This window comes from Pan troglodytes, chromosome 13 (assembly GCF_028858775.2).
Source record: "Pan troglodytes isolate AG18354 chromosome 13, NHGRI_mPanTro3-v2.0_pri, whole genome shotgun sequence".
NCBI lineage: Eukaryota > Metazoa > Chordata > Mammalia > Primates > Hominidae > Pan > Pan troglodytes.
Window position 1 is genome coordinate 53337593 of NC_072411.2, and position 18371 is coordinate 53355963.

Genomic DNA, 18371 nt, shown 5'->3' on the forward strand with positions numbered 1-18371 from the left:
TTAGCTTCACTTTTGGGGGAAAAAAGTAGAAAATCTTTTATATACTATTAATCTTTAGATCTGTTTCTGCTGTCTGAAACTTTTTCTTGGGGCACACTGCTATGACAAAAAAATTAGATACGGTTACTGAAGAAAACCCTAGGAAAAAAATAAGAAAAATATTGTTCAATGAGGGCTAATTAAGATTACAGCCAACCTATGATTTTATGAGCATAAACCAAAGTAACATTACTGGGAGATACACAGAAACAATCACTTTTTCCTGAGAAATCTCTTAAGAAATTACATCAGTTCTCTGGACACATGGAGGAGAGGGGGTGTGCCATTGTGGAGGCTGTGACTCAGCGGCAACCTGATTTTTCATCTGCTTTGACAACAGTGATAACATACAATGTGTCTGGAAAGGGAAAATTCATTCTCTCTACATCATTCTGCATAGTACCATGCTCTGCACCACATGTGGTGAGGTCCTTACCAGAAATACTGAAAATACAGGGGGGCTTGCAAGGTGTAGGAGAAACGTCTTCCCTGGTCTTCTTTTGCAGCTAATTTACAACATGGCCTCAAAACCAAGCCACCGGAAGGAGGTAGTTGGGGTAAGGAGGGTGAGTTGTGAAGGGAAGATGGGAGGCAGAGTCTCTTGTCCATCTTCTGCTGTTTCTTTTTTTTTTTTTTTGAGATGGAGTCTCACTCTGTCACCCAGGCTGGAGTACAGCGGCACAATCTCGGCTCACTGCAACCTCTGCCTCCCAGGTTCAAGCAATTCTCCTGCCTCAGCCTCCTGAGTAGCTGGAACTATAGGCACATGCCACCACGCCCAGGTAGTTTTTGTATTTTTAGTAGAGATGGGGGTTTCACCATGTTGGCCAGGATGGTCTTGATCTCTTGACCTCATGATCTGCCCACCTTGGCTTCCCAAAGTGCTGAGATTACAGGCGTGAGCCACCGCGTCCAGTATCTTCTGCTGTTTCTTGACTTGTGGAAATGCCTGCATGTGTGTGAAAAGCACAACTTCTCTGTAAGAGTCTATCTTGGTTATTAAGCCCAGAGTCTAAGTAGTGTCAAGCCCATTGATTTACAAATTATATATCACTCTGTCCACCCAAAGGCCACCTGGCCATTGTGATATAGAGTAGCTACCATAGCAACTAAGGTGGTGTTTTCCAAAAAGAGTGACCTGTGAATACTTGTTGAATAAGGTAATATTAACCTACTTGTGGCCTTGATCTTACCCTTCTTCCTATTTAACCACAGCCCTGGCCCTAAGATACCCTGATCCCTGAAAGAACAGCAGCTATGTCTGAGAATAAAAAGCATCTCAAAGAATTCTAGGCTGTCAAACAAAATCAGGAAATGTTGGGAAACTTTTAAGTGATACAGTGGTGACTTTTGCAGGCCCAAAAGAAGTCTGTGGCCTTAATGGATCTATGGGCTACAGGATTCTTATCAAAATAATTTTAGTTAGATGAGTCAATAAATAAAATGTGCCATATAGATGCAATGGAGTATTATTTGGCCTTAAAAAGGAAGGAAAGTCTGGTATAGAATAGATTATGTATGAACCTTGAGGACATTATGCTAAGTGAAATAAGTCATCTACAAAAGGACAAGTATTGTGTGGTTCCATTTATATAAGGAACCTAGAATAATCCAATTTACAGAGGAAGTAGAATGGTGGTTGCCAGGGGATGAGGGAAGGAGTGAATGGGGAGTTATTGTTTAATGAGCATAGAGTTTCAGTTTGTTTGTTTTTTGTTGGTTTTTGTTTTTATTTTTGTTTTTTGAGACGAAGTCTTGCTCTTGTCCCCCAGGCTGGAGTGCAACGGCGCCATCTCGGCTCACTGCAACCTCCACCTCCTGGGTTCAAGCGATTCTCCTGTCTCAGCCTCCCAAGTAGCTGGGATTACAGGCGCCTGCCACCAGACCCGGCTAATTTTTTTTGTATGTTCAGTAGAGATGGGGTTTCACCATGTTGGCCAGGCTGGTCTCGAACTCCTGACCTCAGGTGATCCGCCCACCTCAGCCTCCCAAAGTGCTGGGATTACAGGCGTGAGCCACAGCATTCGGCCGAGTTTCAGTTTTGCAAAATGAAAGGAGTTCTGGAGATGGATGGTAGTGACGGTTGTTCAACAATGTGAATGTATTTAATACCACTGAAATGTACACTTAAAAATGGTTGATGATAAATTTTGTTATGTGTATTTTACCATAATAAAAAATAAAAAGTAAAAATTGTAGTGAGTCCTATTTGCATGCAAGTCTTTGTATACTATTGTAAGACGATGTAGGTAAAACTAGTCCCTGTCTTTATGGAGATTTACTGTTTTCAGATTTATAGGAAAAGAGAGGACAGATTTGTGTATCTGGCATAGAACTTTCCTTCATTATGTGGGAAGTGAGCTCAAGTTACTTCATATGGGAATTCAAGGAAGAGGAGGCCCATAAAAGTGAGAGAATTTGATATTCATTTTCTATAAAAGTTAGAAAAGAGGAAGATGAAAAGAGAGGAGAGGAAGGGAGAAGAAGAAAGAAGAAAAAAGAAGAAGAGGAAGAAGAGGAGGAGGAAGAAGAAGAAAAAGGAGGAGGAGGAGGAGGGGAAGGGGAAGGGGAAGGGGAAGGGGAAAGAGAAGGGGAAGCAGAAGATTCCTGATCTTGTCACTCTTCTTTCATGTGCATTTGCTCCCAACATGCATCTACATGCCCAGCTGGAGAGCCAAGATGTAAATGCAACCAGGCCATAATCCACCTTTCCAACCTAATTTCCCAGAACTCCCTTATACCAGTAATTCAGTCTTTTCAGTCCAATTAGCCTTACAAATTCCTATCTCCTGTCTCCATTCACAGAATCTCAGAGTTGGAGAAATCAGAGGTCATCTTGTCCAACCACTCACCAGATGCCCAAGTCCTTAAGTTGGGCTGACATCTTACTTAGTTGAACTTCCATTCATTTTCTCAGTTGGGCTCATAGAATAATGTTCTATGTTATAAAAGGTATAAAAAGAAATACTGTCAAAGAAAAGAGAAAAAGAAGAAGAAGCACACTCTGAACTCAAAGTTAAGTTCCCACTTATTAATTATATTACTTATATTTTAAAAGAATATTTAAATCCAATTGCAAAACATCAAGTCTACAGTGATCCCATTTTTGTCACCCCCACAAAATGTGTGTGTGTGTGTGTGTGTGTGTGTATGCGTATATATACATAGAAAAAAGTCCCTGTGTAAATCTTTAAAGTTTCTTTGAAGGCAAAGTTATGGGTACCCTTTATTTCTACACTTGTTTATTTGTATTCATAATTTTTATTCAATTAAATTTTATTTTCTTTAACAAATGAAAATTTGTATGTATTATGTTTGTACATATAAGTAAATATAACTGAGGTGGCAGTTATCAAGTGACACAAAAATTTGCAACAGAACAAAAAATAAAAATTATTTTGTAAATGTACATTGGAAAATTGGGTTTAGCATATTTAATCAAACATGTGGAAGGCTGGGCATGGTGGCTTATGCCTGTAATCCCAGCACTTTGAGAGGCCAAGACAGGCAGATTGCTTGAATCCGGGAGTTCGAGACTAGCCAAGCTGGATATTTTTCTGTCTCTACAAAAAAAATACAAAAATTAGCCGGACACAGTGGTGCAGCCTTGTGGTCCCAGCTACTTGGGAGGCCAAGGATGGAGGATCGCTTGAGCTCGGGAGGTTGCAGTGAGCTGAATCACGCCACTGCACTCTAGCCTGGGTGATAGAGTGAGACCCTGTCTCAAAAAAAAAAAAAAAATGGAACAAAGGAATTGATTATGATCGAATGTTTCCCAAGAAAGAGAAATTAGCCTTAATGGGATCATAGCCAAACCACAAAACATAAATTTGATATTGAGGTTACAGCATACAAAGGGCTGGACTATCCGCTGGGACAATTATCATTTTTCCCTTTGCTTAAATCTTCACTCAGCTCTTGCAATGTATTATGTCATGCATTCTGCTAATCCTTGGGTGGGAATTCAAAGATGACTAAGACGGGGCCCGAGCCCTTAGGACACTCACACATTTCCTATTTGGCTAGAAAAGCAGCCAAAGCTCCAGTAGGCAGCCTGATGGTCTCCTAGAAGGCATTTTTGAAAAAGACTTCAGTTAACCATGTTCCATTGTCTCTCCACATCTCACATTCACTGACACACCTAAAAGAAAGGCCCAAGAGGTCCTTTTGTGTTGGCATCTTCAACTTCTGATATTGTTGGCACCTCAGTAGATGCTATGCGTCTCTTGCGGGTTGGTTTTGGTATCTTGCGAGGGCATATTAAATATTGTTAGCCAAAGCACTCCCCTCCTCAAGAAAATGCTTAGTATCCCCAAGGTCAGCCTCTGTCCAAAAACAAGTCTTCTCTACCTTTCCACTTGACCCAATAGCCATCGGCTAGGATGTGCAAAAGGATTTCACACTCTTTTCTCTTTTGACTAATACTTAGTGCTAAATTCCTGGTCACAAAGGTGAATAAAATCCTTAGTACTAAATTCCTGGTAACAAAAGTGAATAAAGGATTTGCATTCATCAAACTATCTTTGAAAGCTCTTACCCCCTCATGCTACTCATCTAACTCAAGAGCAAACCTCCAAAATGTCCCTGAACCAGTACACTTCTTTCCCTTCTCCATTGTTGCCATCACCATCCAAGCCACCATCCCATCAACTCTCCCTGGACAACTGCAGTAGCCTCCTGAGATGACTCCCTGCTCCCCCTCTTAATCCACTATAAATTCTCCTCTGATGAGACACCAGAGTGATCTTCTTAAAACACAAATTAAATCATGTTGTCACCTGCTGAAAAACCTCCTACTGCATATAAATTCAACTCCATATGCCCAACCTGGCTTACGCAGCCCCACAGTACCTGCCACTGCCTACTTTTCCCCTCACAGTAAGTTCCCCCTTTCATTAAGCTCTTTCATCACCTTGCTCTCCCTTTTGCTTTTGGAGAATTTGTCAAGTTCATTCTTGCCACAGGGCTTTTGCTCCAGCCTTCCCATCTGTCTGGCATGGCTGGCTCCTTCAGGTCATTCAGATCTAAGCTTCAATGTCACCTCCTCAGAGAGGCCTTTCCTGACCCTCTTTTCTATCATATCAGCCTATGCTGAGTCTTTCAAAGCACTCATCATTATCTGATAATTTCCTTGTTTACTTATTGCTCCATTTTTTCTCTGTCACTGCTGCTAGAATGTAAGCTCCATGAAAGCAGTGACTTTGTGTGTCTTGCTCATTGGCTGTACTGGATTGATGCCTGGCATAAAGTAGACATGAAACAAATAATTGCCAAATAAATGTGTTAAATGAGTAAAAGACGATGGTTGTCACTCCATAGTTAAGTGACTGAATCTTGTATTCATTACATTCATATATTCACTAACTCATTGATTTTTTATTATATGCTTGGTACTATTTTTAAAAATAAACAGGCCAGGTGCTGTGGCTTACATCTGTAATCCCAGCACTTTGGGAGGCCAAGGAGGGTGGATCACCTGAGGTCAGGAGTTCGAGACTAGCCCGGGCAACATGGTGAAACCTTGTCTCTACTAAAAATACAAAAATTAGCTGGGTGTGGTGGCGCACACCTGTAGTCCCAGCTACTCGGGAGGCTGAGGCAGGAGAATTGCTTGAACCCAGGAGGTGCAGGTTGAAGTGAGCTGAGATCACGCCACTGCACTCCAGCCTAGGTGACAAAGCGAGACTCTGTCTCAAAAACAAAAACAAACAAACAAAATAAATGCAGCTAATTGCTATCCTCATGAAACTGAGGTTTCCTATACTCAAAGGAGAGAAATATATCAAATAAAACTTTCTAACGTGATATGCTAGAGATGTGCAAAAGATGGTTGGAGGTGTTCTCACAGGGAATGTGAGGCTTTACCTGTATTTTTAAGAATGAATTCACCAAATGCATTTTAGAGAGAAGGGACAAGAGAGACTTGAGAACATCATGGCAGATGGGAGGCAGGACAGTTTGCAGCTCCCACTTGGACAGACAGAGCAGTGTGTGGACACTCTCATCGTGAACTTTTGCTCCAGAACTACTGCAGGAATAAACCAGGAAAGCCAAGAAAACCCACAGAGCCTCTGAAGGAAGATGATTGCTCCTGCAGGACCTGGGAGACACCCCAAACACAGTGATTGCCCAAGCTGTGGAAGTGGGAAAGGGGGATTGTCTGCCCCAGAACACACACCCTTGTAAGGCCTCTGAGCCCAAGCTAAGCCATCATATCCCCAGTAACCTGCACGTATACATCCAGATGACCTGAAGCAACTGAAGTTCCACAGAAGTGAAAATAGCTTAACTGATGACATTCCACCATTGTGATTTGTTTCTGCCCCACGCTTTGTAATTTCTTAAGAAATTACAAAGAAATTTCTTAAGAAATTCTCAAAGGTGGGGAGAATTACAAAGAAATTTCTTTGTAATTCTCCCCACCTTTGAGAATGTACTTTGTGAGATCCAACCCCTGCTCCCAAAACATTGCTCTTAACTTCACCGCCTATCCCAAAACCTATAAGAACTAATGATAATCCCACCACCCTTGCTGACTCTGTTTTCGGACTCAGCCCACCTGTACCCAGGTGAAATAAACAGCCTTGTTGCTCACACAAAGCCTGTTTGGTGGTCTCTTCACACAGACACATGAGACATTTGGTGCCGAAGACCCGGGTCAGCGGGACTCCTTTGGGAGACCAGTCCCCTGTCCTCACCCTTACTCTGTGAAGAGATCCACCTACGACCTCAGGTCCTCAGACCAACCAGCCCAAGGAACAGCTCACTGATTTTAAATCGGGTAAGCAGCCTCTTTTTACTCTCTTCTCCAATCTCTCTCACAATCCCTCAACCTCTTTCTCCTTTCAATCTTGGCGCCACCCTTCAATCTCTCCCTTCTCTTAATTTCAATTCCTTTCATTTTCTGGTAGAGACAAAAGAGACACATTTTATCCGTAGACCCAAAACTCTGGCGCCGGTCACAGACTTGGGAAGGCAGCCTTCCCTTGGTGTTTAATCATTGCGAGGACGCCTCTCTGATCATTCACCCACGTTCCATTGGTGTCTGATCTCCGCGGGGACACCTGCCTTGGTCATTCACTCACGTTCCCTTGGTGGCAAGTCAACTGCAGGGACGCCTGCTTTGGCTGCTCACCCACGTTGCAGCCCAGGGCTGCTCCCCACCCCGCTTGTCCGTGTCTCTACCTTTCTCTTTGAACTTGCCTCCTTCACTATGGGCAACCTTCCACCCTCCATTCCTCCTTCTTCTCCCTTAGCCTGTGTTCTCAAGAACTTAAAACCTCTTCAACTCTCGCCTGACCTAAAATCTAAGTGTCTTATTTTCTTCTGCAATACTGTTTAGCCCCAATACAAACTCAACAGTAGTTCCAAGTGACCAGAGAATGGCACTTTCGATTTGTCTGTCCTACAAGATCTAGATAATTTTTGTGGTAAAATGGGCAAATGGTCTCAGGTGCCTGACATCCAGGCATTCTTTTACACATTGGTCCCTCCCTAGTCTCTGCTCCCAATGAGACTTGTCCCAAATCTTTCTTCTTTCTCTCCTGTCCCTTCAGTCTCCACCCCGAGCTCTGAGTCCTTTGAATCCTCCTTTTCTACAGACTCATCTGACCTCCCTTTCTCCCCAGGCTGCTCCTCGCCAGGCCAAGCCAGGTCCCAATTCTTCCTCAGCCTCTGCGCCCCCACCCCACAATCTTTTTATCACCTCCCCTCCTCACCCAGTCTGGCTTACAGTTTTGTTCCGTGACTAGCCCTCCCCCACCTGCCCAGCAATTTCCTCTGAGAGAGGTGGCTGGAGCTAAAGGCATAGTCAAGGTTAATGCTCCTTTTCTCTTTATCCGACCTCTCCCAAATCAGCTAGGATTTAGGCTCTTTTTCATCAAATATAAAAACCCAGCCCAGTCCATGGCCCATTTGGCAACAACCCTTAGACGTTTTACTGCCCTAGACCCATAGGGGTCAGAAGGCTGTCTTATTTTCAGTATGCATTTTATTTTATTACCCAATCTGCTCCCGACATTAAATAAAGCTCCCAAAATTAAATTCCGGCCCTCAGACCCCACAACGGGACTTAATTAACCTCACCTCCAAGGTGTACAATAATAGAGTAGAGGCAGCCAAGTAGCAATGTATTTCTAAGTTGCAATTCCTTGCCTCCACTGTGAGACAAACCCCAGCCACAGCTCCAGCACACAAGAACTCCAAACGCCTGAACCACAGCTGCCAGGGGTTCCTCCAGAACCCCCTCCCCCAGAAGCAAGTGCCGGAAATCTGGCCACTGGGCCAAGGAATGCCCGCAGCCCAGAATTCCTCGTAAGCCATGTCCCATCTGTGTGGGACCCCACAGAAAATTGGACTGTTCAACTCGCCTGGCAGCCATTCTTCCAGGAACTCTGGCCCAAGGCTCTCTGACTGACTCCTTCCCGGATCTTCTCGTCTTAGCGGCTGAAGACTGACGCTGCCTGATCGCCTCAGAAGCCTCCGGGACCATCGTGGATGCCGAGCTTCTGGTAACTCTTACAGTGGAGGGTAAGTCCGTCCCCTTCTTAATCAACATGGAGGCTACTCACTCCACATTACCTTATTTTCGAGGGCCTGTTTCCCTGGCCTCCAAAACTGTTGTAAGTATTGACGGCCAGACTCCTAAACCTCTTAAAACTCCCCAACTCTGGTGCCAACTTGGACAATATTCTTTTATACACTCATTTTAGTTATCCCCACCTGCCCAGTTCCCTTATTAGGCTGAGACATTTTAACCAAATTATCTGCTTCCCTGATTATTCCTGGGCTACAGCCACACCTCAATTGTCATCTTTTGCCCCAATTCAAAGCCTCCTTCACATCCTCTCCTTATATCTCCCCACCTTAATCCACAAGTACAAGTACAGGATACCTCTACTCCCTCCTTGGTGACAGATGATGCACCCCTTACCGTCCCATTAAAACCTAATCACCCTTACCCCGCTCAACGCCAATATCCCATCCCACAGCACGCTTTAAAAGGATTAAAGCCTGTTATCACTTGCCTATTACAGCATGGCCTTTTAAAGCCTATAAACTCTCCTTACAATTCCCCCATTTTACCTGTCCAAAAACCGGACAAGCCTAACAGATTAGTACAGGATCTGCACCTTATCAACCAAATTGTCTTGCCTATCACCCCATGGTGCCAAAGCCATATACTCTCCTATCCTCAATACCTCCCTCCACAACCCCTCCATAACCCATTATTCTGTTCTGGATCTCAAACATGCTTTCTTTAGTATTCCTTTGCACCCTTCATCCCAGCCTCTTTTTGCTTTCACTTGGACTGACCCTGACACCCATCAGGCTCAGCAAATTACCTGGGCTGTACTGCTGCAAGGCTTCACGGACAGCCCCCATTACTTCAGTCAAGCCCAAATTTCTTCCTCATCCATTACCTATCTCAACATAATTCTGCATGAAAACACACGTGCTCTCCCTGCTGATTGTGTCTGGCTAATCTCCCAAACCCCAACCCCTTCTACAAAACAACTCCTCTCCTTCCTGGGCATGGTTAGGTACTTCCGCGTTTGGATACCTAGTTTTACCATCCTGACTGAACCATTATATAAACTCACAAAAGCAAACCTAGTTGACCACACAGATCCTAAATCCTTTCCCCACTCCCCTTTCCATTCCTTAAAAAACAGCCCTAAAAGCTGCTCCCACACTGGCTCTCCCTAACTCATCACTCCGTTTTCATTACACACAGCTGAAGTGCAGGGCTGTGCGGTCAGAGTTCTTACTCAAGAGCCAGGACCGCTCCCTGTAGGCTTTCTGTCCAAACAACTTGACCTTACTGTTTTAGCCTAGCCCTCATGTCTGCGTGTGGCAGCTGCCACTGCCTTAATACTTTTGGAGGCCCTCAAAATCACAAACCGTGCTCAACTCACTCTCTACAGCTCTCATAACTTCCAAAATCTATTTTCTTCCTCACACCTGACACATATACTTTCTGCTCCCCAATTCCTTCAGCTATACTCACTCTTTGTTGAGTCTCCCACAATTACCATTGTTCCTGGCCTGGACTTCAATCCGGCCTTCCACATTATTCTGGATACCACACCTGACCCCCATGACTGTATCTCTCTGATCCACCTGACATTCACTCCATTTCTCCTTATTTCCTTCTTTCGTGTTCGTTACCCTGATCACACTTGGCTTATTGATGGCAGTTCCATCAAGCCTAATCACCACTCACCAGCAAAGGCAGGCTATGCTATAGTATCTTCCACATCTATCATTGAGGCTACTGCTCTGCCCCCCTCCACTACCTCTCAGCAAGTCAAACTCATTGCCTTAATTCGGGTCCTCACTCTTGTAAAGGTACTACTCGTCAATATTTATGCTGACCCCATATCCTGCACCACCATGCTGTTTTATGAGCTGAAAGTTTTCCTCACTACACAAGGGTCCTCCATCATTAATGCCTCTTTAATAAAAACTCTTCTCAAGGCTGCTTTACTTCCAAAGACAGCTAGAATTATTCACTGCAAAGGCCATCAAAAGGCATCAGATCCCATCACTCGGGACAATGCTTATGCTCATAAGGTAGCTAAAAAAGCAGCTAGCGTTCCAACTTCTATCCCTCACGGCAGTTTTTCTCCTCATCTAGTCACTCCCACCTACTCCCCAACTGAAACTTCCACCTATCAATCTCTTCCCACACAAGGCAAATGGTTCTTGTACCAAGGAAAATATCTCCTTCCAGCCTCACAGGCCCATTCTATTCTGTCATTTCATAACCTCTTCCATGTAGGTTACAAGCCGCTGGTCCGCCTCTTAGAACCTCTCATTTCCTTTCCATCATGGAAATCTATCCTCAACGAAATCACTTCTCAGTGTTCCATCTGCTATTCTACTACTCAGGGATTGTTCAGGCCCCTCTCTTCCCTACACATCAAGCTTGGGGATTTGCCCCCACCCAGGACTGGCAAATTGACTTTACTCAACATGCCTCGAGTCAGGAAATTAAAATACCTCTTGGTATGGGTAGACACTTTCACTGGGTGGGTAGAGGCCTTTCCCACAGGGTCTGAGAAGGCCACCATGGTCATTTCTTTCCTTCTGTCAGACATAATTCCTCGGTTTGGCCTTCCCACCTCAGTTTCTGAGGCTCTTGGTATTTAGTGGCTCCTGGTTTTACCTCAAATCGCCACCCTTAAGTCTATCTTGAAGTGGATAGAAGATCTTCAGTGATAAAGTACCCTCCAATACTTTCACCCTGATGAAGTCCTATTCTTTACTTTTATACTTACTCTTATTCTCATTCCCATTCTTATGCCACCCTCTACCTCTCCCCAGCTATCTCCACCACACTATCAATCTCAGTCACTCTCTCCTAGCCCGTTCTAATCCTTCTTTAACAAACAATTGCTGGCTTTGCATTTCTCTTTCCTCCAAATTCGAGGAGGCCCTAACTTACTCACTGCTAAAAAAAAAAAAAAAAAAGGGTAGGGGGGACTCTGTATATTTTTAAATGAAGAAGGTTGTTTTTACCTAAATCAATCTAGCCTGGTCTATGACAACATAAAAAAACTCAAGGATAGAGCCCAAAAACACGCCAACCAAGCAAATAATTACGCCGAACCCCCTTTGACACTCTGTAATTGGTTGTCCTGGGTACTCCCAATTCTTAGTCCTTTAATACCTGTTTTTCTCTTTCTCTTATTCGGACCTTGTGTCTTCCAAATAAGAGAATAACAATGCTCCTTCTAACAACCCCACAATATCACTCCTTACCCCAAAATCCTTCTTCAGTTGAATATCTCCCACTGTAAATTCCCACGCCACCCCTAATCCCGCTCGAAGCAGCCCTGAGAAACATCACTCATTATCTCTCCACACCACCCCCAAAAATTTTCACCGCCCTAACACTTTACCACTATTTTGTTTTATTTTTCTTATTAATATAAGAAGACAGGAATGTCAGGCCTCTGGGCCCAAGCTAAGTCATCATATCCCCAGTAACCTGCACGTATACATCCAGATGGCCTGAAGCAACTGAAGTTCCACAGAAGTGAAAATAGCTTAACTGATGACATTCCACCATTGTGATTTGTTTCTGCCCCACCCTAACTGATCAATGTTCTTTATAATCTCCCCCACTCTTAAGAAATTTCTTTGTAATTCTCCCCACCCTTGAGAATGTACTTTGTGAGATCCACCCCCTGCTCCCAAAACATTGCTCTTAACTCCACCGCCTATCCCAAAACCTATAAGAACTAATGATAATCCCACCACCCTTGCTGACTCTCCTTCGGACTCAGCCCACCTGCACCCAGGTGAAATAAACAGCCTTGTTGCTCACACAAAGCCTGTTTGGTGGTCTCTTCACACAGACTTGCGTGAGACAACCCTCACTGGGGAACCTGAAGGTCTAGATCACAGGAGGAGATTCTGACCTTAACTGCAGCTGAGTCAATTTAGAGAGCTGAGTGAAATACAGGGGTAGAGGAAGCAGCGAGATAAGCCCTGTGGGCTCTCTGGGTCTCCGGGGAAGCCATTTCTGCCTTGCCTCACAGGAGTCCTTGGGGAGGGCTGCCAGAGGAACTGGGAAAAGACCACAGGGAAAAGGAAACCTCCAGCTGAACTGTGTAACAATTCCAACAGAATGCAAAATCTCCTGGCCAGAACTCTGGGGAGGGAGTGATTCTGGTGTGCAGACTCCAAAAGCGGGCAGACACGAAAGCCCTGCTTGCTTTTGCAGCTGGGAGACTGGTAGCCTGCAGCAAGTTCTCAGCCCTGCTCGCCCACTGCTGGAAACAGACTTGGTGCTGTTGGGAGTCGGGGGAAAGGTGGGAGTGAGACCAGCCTTTTGGGTTGCATGGGAGCTGGGTGAGGCCTGTGACTGCCAGCTTTCTCCCACTTCCCTGACAACCGGCATGACACAGCAGAGGCAGACATAATCCTCCTAGGAACATTACTCCATTGACTTGGGAACCACACTCCCATCCCCCAAAGCAGCCGCAGCCAAGACCTGCCCAAAGACAGTCTGAACTCAGACACTTCTAGCCCTTCCCCCGCCTGATGGTCCTTCCCTATGTACCCTGCTAGCTGAAGACGAAGGGCATATACTCTTGGGAGTTCTAGGCCCCTACCCACCACCTGATCCTCCCTATAATACCACAGCTGACGCTCTCTTGAAAGCACCACCTCCCAGCAGGAGACCAACCAACACAAAAATAGAGCATTAAACAACCAAAAATAAGGACCCTCACAGAGTCCATTTCACTCCCCTGCCACCTCCACCAGAACAGGTGCTGGTATCCATGGCTGAGAGACCCACAGACGGTTCACATCACAGGACTCTGTGCAGACAACCCCCAGTACCAGCCCAGAGCCTGGCAGACCTGCTGAATAGCTAGATCCAGAAGAGAGATAATAATCATTACAGCTCAGCTTTCAGGAAGCCATATCCATAGGAAAAGGGCAAGTACTACATTAAGGGAACACCCCATGGGACAAAAGAATCTGAACAGCAGCTTTGAGCCCTAGACCTTTCCTCTGACATAGACTATCCAAATGAGAAGGAACCAGAAAAACAATTCTGGTAATATGACAAAGCAAGGCTCTTTACCAGCCCCAAAAAATGACACTAGCTCACCAGCAATGAATCCAAACCAAGAAGAAATCTATGATTTGCCTAAAAAAGAATTCAGAAAATCAGTCATTAAACTAATCAAGGAGGCACCAGAGAAAGATGAAGTCCAAGTTAAGGGAATTTTAAAAATGAGGCCAGGTGCGGTGGCTCACACTTGTAATCCCAGCAATTTGGGAGGCCAAGGCGGGCGGATCACCTGAGGTCAGGAGTTCGAGACCAGCCTGGCCAACATGGTGGTGAAACCCCGTCTCTACTAAAAATACAAAAATTAGCCCAGCGCTGTGGCAGGCACCTATAATCCCAGCTACTCAGGAGGCTGAGGCAGGAGAATCACTCGAACCCAGGAGGCAGAGGTTGCAGTGAGTCAAGATTATCCCATTGCACTCCAGCCTGGGGGACAAGAGCGAGACTTTGTCTCAAAAAAAAAAATTAAAAAATTAAAAAATACAAAGCTGGGCACGGTGGCTCACTCCTGTAATGCCAGCACTTTGGGAGGCCGAGGCGGGTGGATCACCCAAGGTCAGACATTCAGGACCAGCCTGGCCAACATGGTGAAACTTTGTCTCTACTAAAAATACAAAAAAATTAGCCAGCCATGGGGGGCAGGTGCCTGTTATCCCAGCTACTTGGGAGGCTGAGGCAGGAGAATTGCTTGAACCCGGAAGGTGGAGACTGCAGTGAGCCAGGATCACACCACTGCACTCCAGCCTGGGCAACAACAGTGAAACTTTGTCTCGAAAAATATATATATATAAAAGCATACACGAAATGAGGGGAGAAAGCGTCAGTGAAATAGATAACATAAATAAAAAATAATAAAAGCTTCAGGAAATAATGGACACACTTAGAGAAATGCAAAATGTTCTGGAAAGTCTCAGCAATAGAATTGAACAAGCAGAAGAAAGAACTTCAGAGCCCAAATATAAGATTTTCAAATTACCCCAATCCAACAAAGACAAAGAAAAAAGAATAAGAAAAAATGAACAAAGCCTCCAAGAAATTTGGGATTATGTTAAGTGACCAAACCTAAAAATAATTGGCATTCCCAAGGAAGAAGAGAAATCTAAAAGTTTGGAAAACATATTTGGGGGATTGAGGAAAACTTCCCTGGCCTTGCTAGAGACCTAGACATCCAAATACAAGAAGGTCAAAGAACATCCGGGAAATTCATTGCAAAAAGATCATCACCTAGGCACGTTGTCATTAGGTTATCTAAAGTTAAGACGAAGGAAAGAATCTTAAGACCTGTGAAACAGAAACACCAGGTAACCTATAAAGAAACACCTATCAGATGAACAGCACATTTCTCAGCAGAAACCCTACAAGCTAGAAGGAACTGGGGCTCTATCTTCAGCCTCCTTAAATAAAACAATTATCAGTCAAGAATTTTGTATCCAGTGAAACTAAGCTTCATAGATTAAGGAAAGATACAGTCTTTTTCAGACAAACAAACGCTGAGAGAATTCGCCACTATTAAGCTAGCACTACAAAAACTGCTAAAAGGAGCTCTAAATCTTAAAACAAATCCTGGAAATACATCAAAACAGAACCTCTTATAGCGTAAGTCCCATAGGATCTATAAAACAAAAATACAATTAAAAAAGAGGCATACAGGAAACAAGTAGCACAATGAATGGAATAGTACCTCACATCTCAATACTAACACTGAATGTAAATGGCCTAAATGCTCCACTTAAAAGATACAGAATTGCAGAACGGATAAGAATTCACCAATCAACTATCTGCTACCTTCATGAAACTCACCTAACACATAAGTATTCACATAAACTTAAGGTAAAGGAGTGGAAAAAGACATTCCATGCAAATGGACACCAAAAGCAAGCAGAATTAGCTATTCTTATATCAGACAAAACAAAGTTTAAAGCAACAGCAGTTAAAAGACAAAGAGGGACATTATATAACGATAAAACGCCTTGTCAAACAGGAAAATATCACAATCCTAAACATATATGCACCTAACAATGGAGCTCCCAAATTTATAAAACAATTACTACTAGATCTAAGAAATGAGATGGACAGCAACACAATAACAGTGGGGGACTTCAATACTCCACTGACAACACTAGACAGGTCATCAAGACAGAAAGTCAACAAAGAAGCAATGGATTTAAACCCTTAAACAAATAGACTTAACAGCTATTTACAGAACATTCTACCCAACAACTGCAAAGTATACATTCTATTCATCAGCACATGGAACTTTCTTCAAGATAAACCATATGATAAGCCATAAAACAAGTCTCAATAAATTTAAGTAAATTGAAATTATATCAAGTACTCTCTCAGACCACAGTGAGATAAAACTGGAAATCAACTCCAAAAGGAACATTCAAAACCAGGCAAATCCATGGAAATTAAATAACCTTCTCCTGAATGATCATTGGGTCAACAACGAAATCAAGAAGGAAATTTAAAAATTCTTCTAACTGCACAACAGTGGTGACACAACATATTAAAACCTCTGGGAAACAGCAAAGGCAGTGCTAACAGGAAAGTTCATAGCCCTAAATGCCTACATCAAAAAGTCTGAAAGAGCACAAATAGACAACCTAAGGTCACACCTCAAGAAACTAGAGAAACAAGAACAAACCAAACCCAAACCCAGCAGAAGAAAGGAAATAACCAAGATCAGAGCAGAACTAAATGAAACTGAAACAACAACAACAAAATACAAAAGATAAATGAAACACAAAGCTGGTTCTTTGAAAATATAAGTAAAATTGGTAGACCATTAACAAGATTAACCAAGAAAAGAGGAGAGAAAATCCAAATAAGCTCAATTAGAAACAAAATGGGAGATATTACAACTGACACCACTGAAATACAAAAGATCATTCAAAGCTACTATGAAGACATTTATGTGCATAAACTAGAAAACCTAGAGGAGATAGATAAATTCCTGGAAAGATACAACCCTCCTAATTTAAATCAGGAAGAATTAGATACCCTGAACAGACCAATAACAAGCAATGAGATTGAACTGGTAATAAAAAAAAGATACCAAAAAAAAAGTCCAAGACCAGATAGAGTCATAGCTGAATTCTACCAGACATTCAAAGAAGAACTGGTAACAACCCTATTGACACTATTGCACAAGACAGAGAAAGAGGGAATCCTCCCTAAATCATTCTATGAAGCCAGTCTCACCCTAATACCAAAACCAGGAAACGATATAACCAAAAAAGAAAATTACAAACCAATATTCCTGATGAACATAGATACAAAAATCTTAACAAAATACTAGCTAACCAAATCCAACAACATATCAAAAAGATAATCCACCATGATCAAGTGGGTTTCATACGAAGGATGCAGGGATGGTTTGACATACACAAGTCAATAAATATGATACAACACATAAACAGAATTTAAAACAAAAATAACATGATCATCTCAATAGATGCAGAAAAAGCATTTGATAAAATCCAGCATCACTTTATGATTAAAACTCTCAGCAAAATTGGGCATACAAGGGGCATACCTCAATGTAATAAAAGCTATCTATGATAAAACCACCGCCAACATAATACTAAATGGGGAAAAGTTGAAAGCCTTCCCTCTGAGAACTGGAACGAGACAAGGATGCCCACTCTCACCACTCCCCTTTAACATAGTACTGGAAGTCCTAGACAGAGCAATCAGACAAGAGAAAGAAATAAAAGGCATCCAAATCCATAAAGAGAAACTCAAACTGTCACTGTTGGCTGATGATATGATTGTATACCTAGAAAACTCTAAAGACTCCTCCAAAAAACTCCAAGAACTGATAAAAGAATTCAGCAAAGTTTCAGGATACAAAATTAATATACAAATCAGTAGCTCTCTTATACACCAACAGAAACCAAGCTGAGAATCAAATAAAGAACTCAATTCTTTTTAAAACAGTTACAAAAAATTAAAATACTTAGGAATATACCTAACCAAAAAGGTGAAAGAACTCTGCAGGGAAAACTACAAAACACTGCTGAAAGAAATCATAGACAACACAAACAAATGGAAACACATCCCACGCTCATGGATGGGTAGAATCAATATTCTGAAAATAACCACACTGCCAAAAGCAATCTACATACAAATTCAATGCAATTCCCATCAAAATACCACCATCATTCTTCACAGAACCAGAAAAACAATCCTAAAATTCATATGAAAACAAAAAAGCACCTGCATAGCCAAAACAAGACTAAGCAAAAAGAACAAATCTGGAGGCATCATATTACCTGACTTCAAACTATGTTATAAGGTCACAGTCACCAAAACAGCATGGTACTGGTATAAAAATAGGCACATAGACCAATGAAACAGAATACAGAACCCAGAAATAAACCCAAATACTTACAGCCAACTGATCTTCAACAAAGCAAACAAAAACATAAAGTGGGGAAAGCACCATTCAACAAATGGTGCTGGGATAACTAGCTAGCCACATGTAGGAGAAAGAAACTGGATCCTCGTCTCTCACCTTATGCAAAAATCAACTCAAGATGGATCAAAAACTTAAATCTAAGACCTAAAACTATAAAAATTCTAGGGCCGGGCATGGTGGCTCAAGCCTATAATCCCAGCACTTTGGGAGGCCGAGGCAGGCGGATCACAAGGTCAGAAGTTTGAGACCAGCCTGACCAACATGGAGAAACCCCACCTCTACTAAAAATACAAAAATCAGGTGGGCATGGTGGCAAGT

The 18371-nt window shown here is 42.9% G+C and overlaps 1 long non-coding RNA gene across 1 annotated transcript; it reads right to left on the reverse strand.

Moving 5' to 3' along the window:
• Positions 1-394: 394 nt before the first annotated feature.
• Positions 395-2964, reverse strand: LOC134807983 (uncharacterized). The gene is made up of 2 exons (XR_010149757.1): positions 2892-2964; positions 395-988 (listed from the first exon to the last, which is right to left on the reverse strand). It is a non-coding gene; the product is annotated as an uncharacterized LOC134807983 (long non-coding RNA).
• Between the last annotated feature and the right edge of the window lie 15407 nt (positions 2965-18371).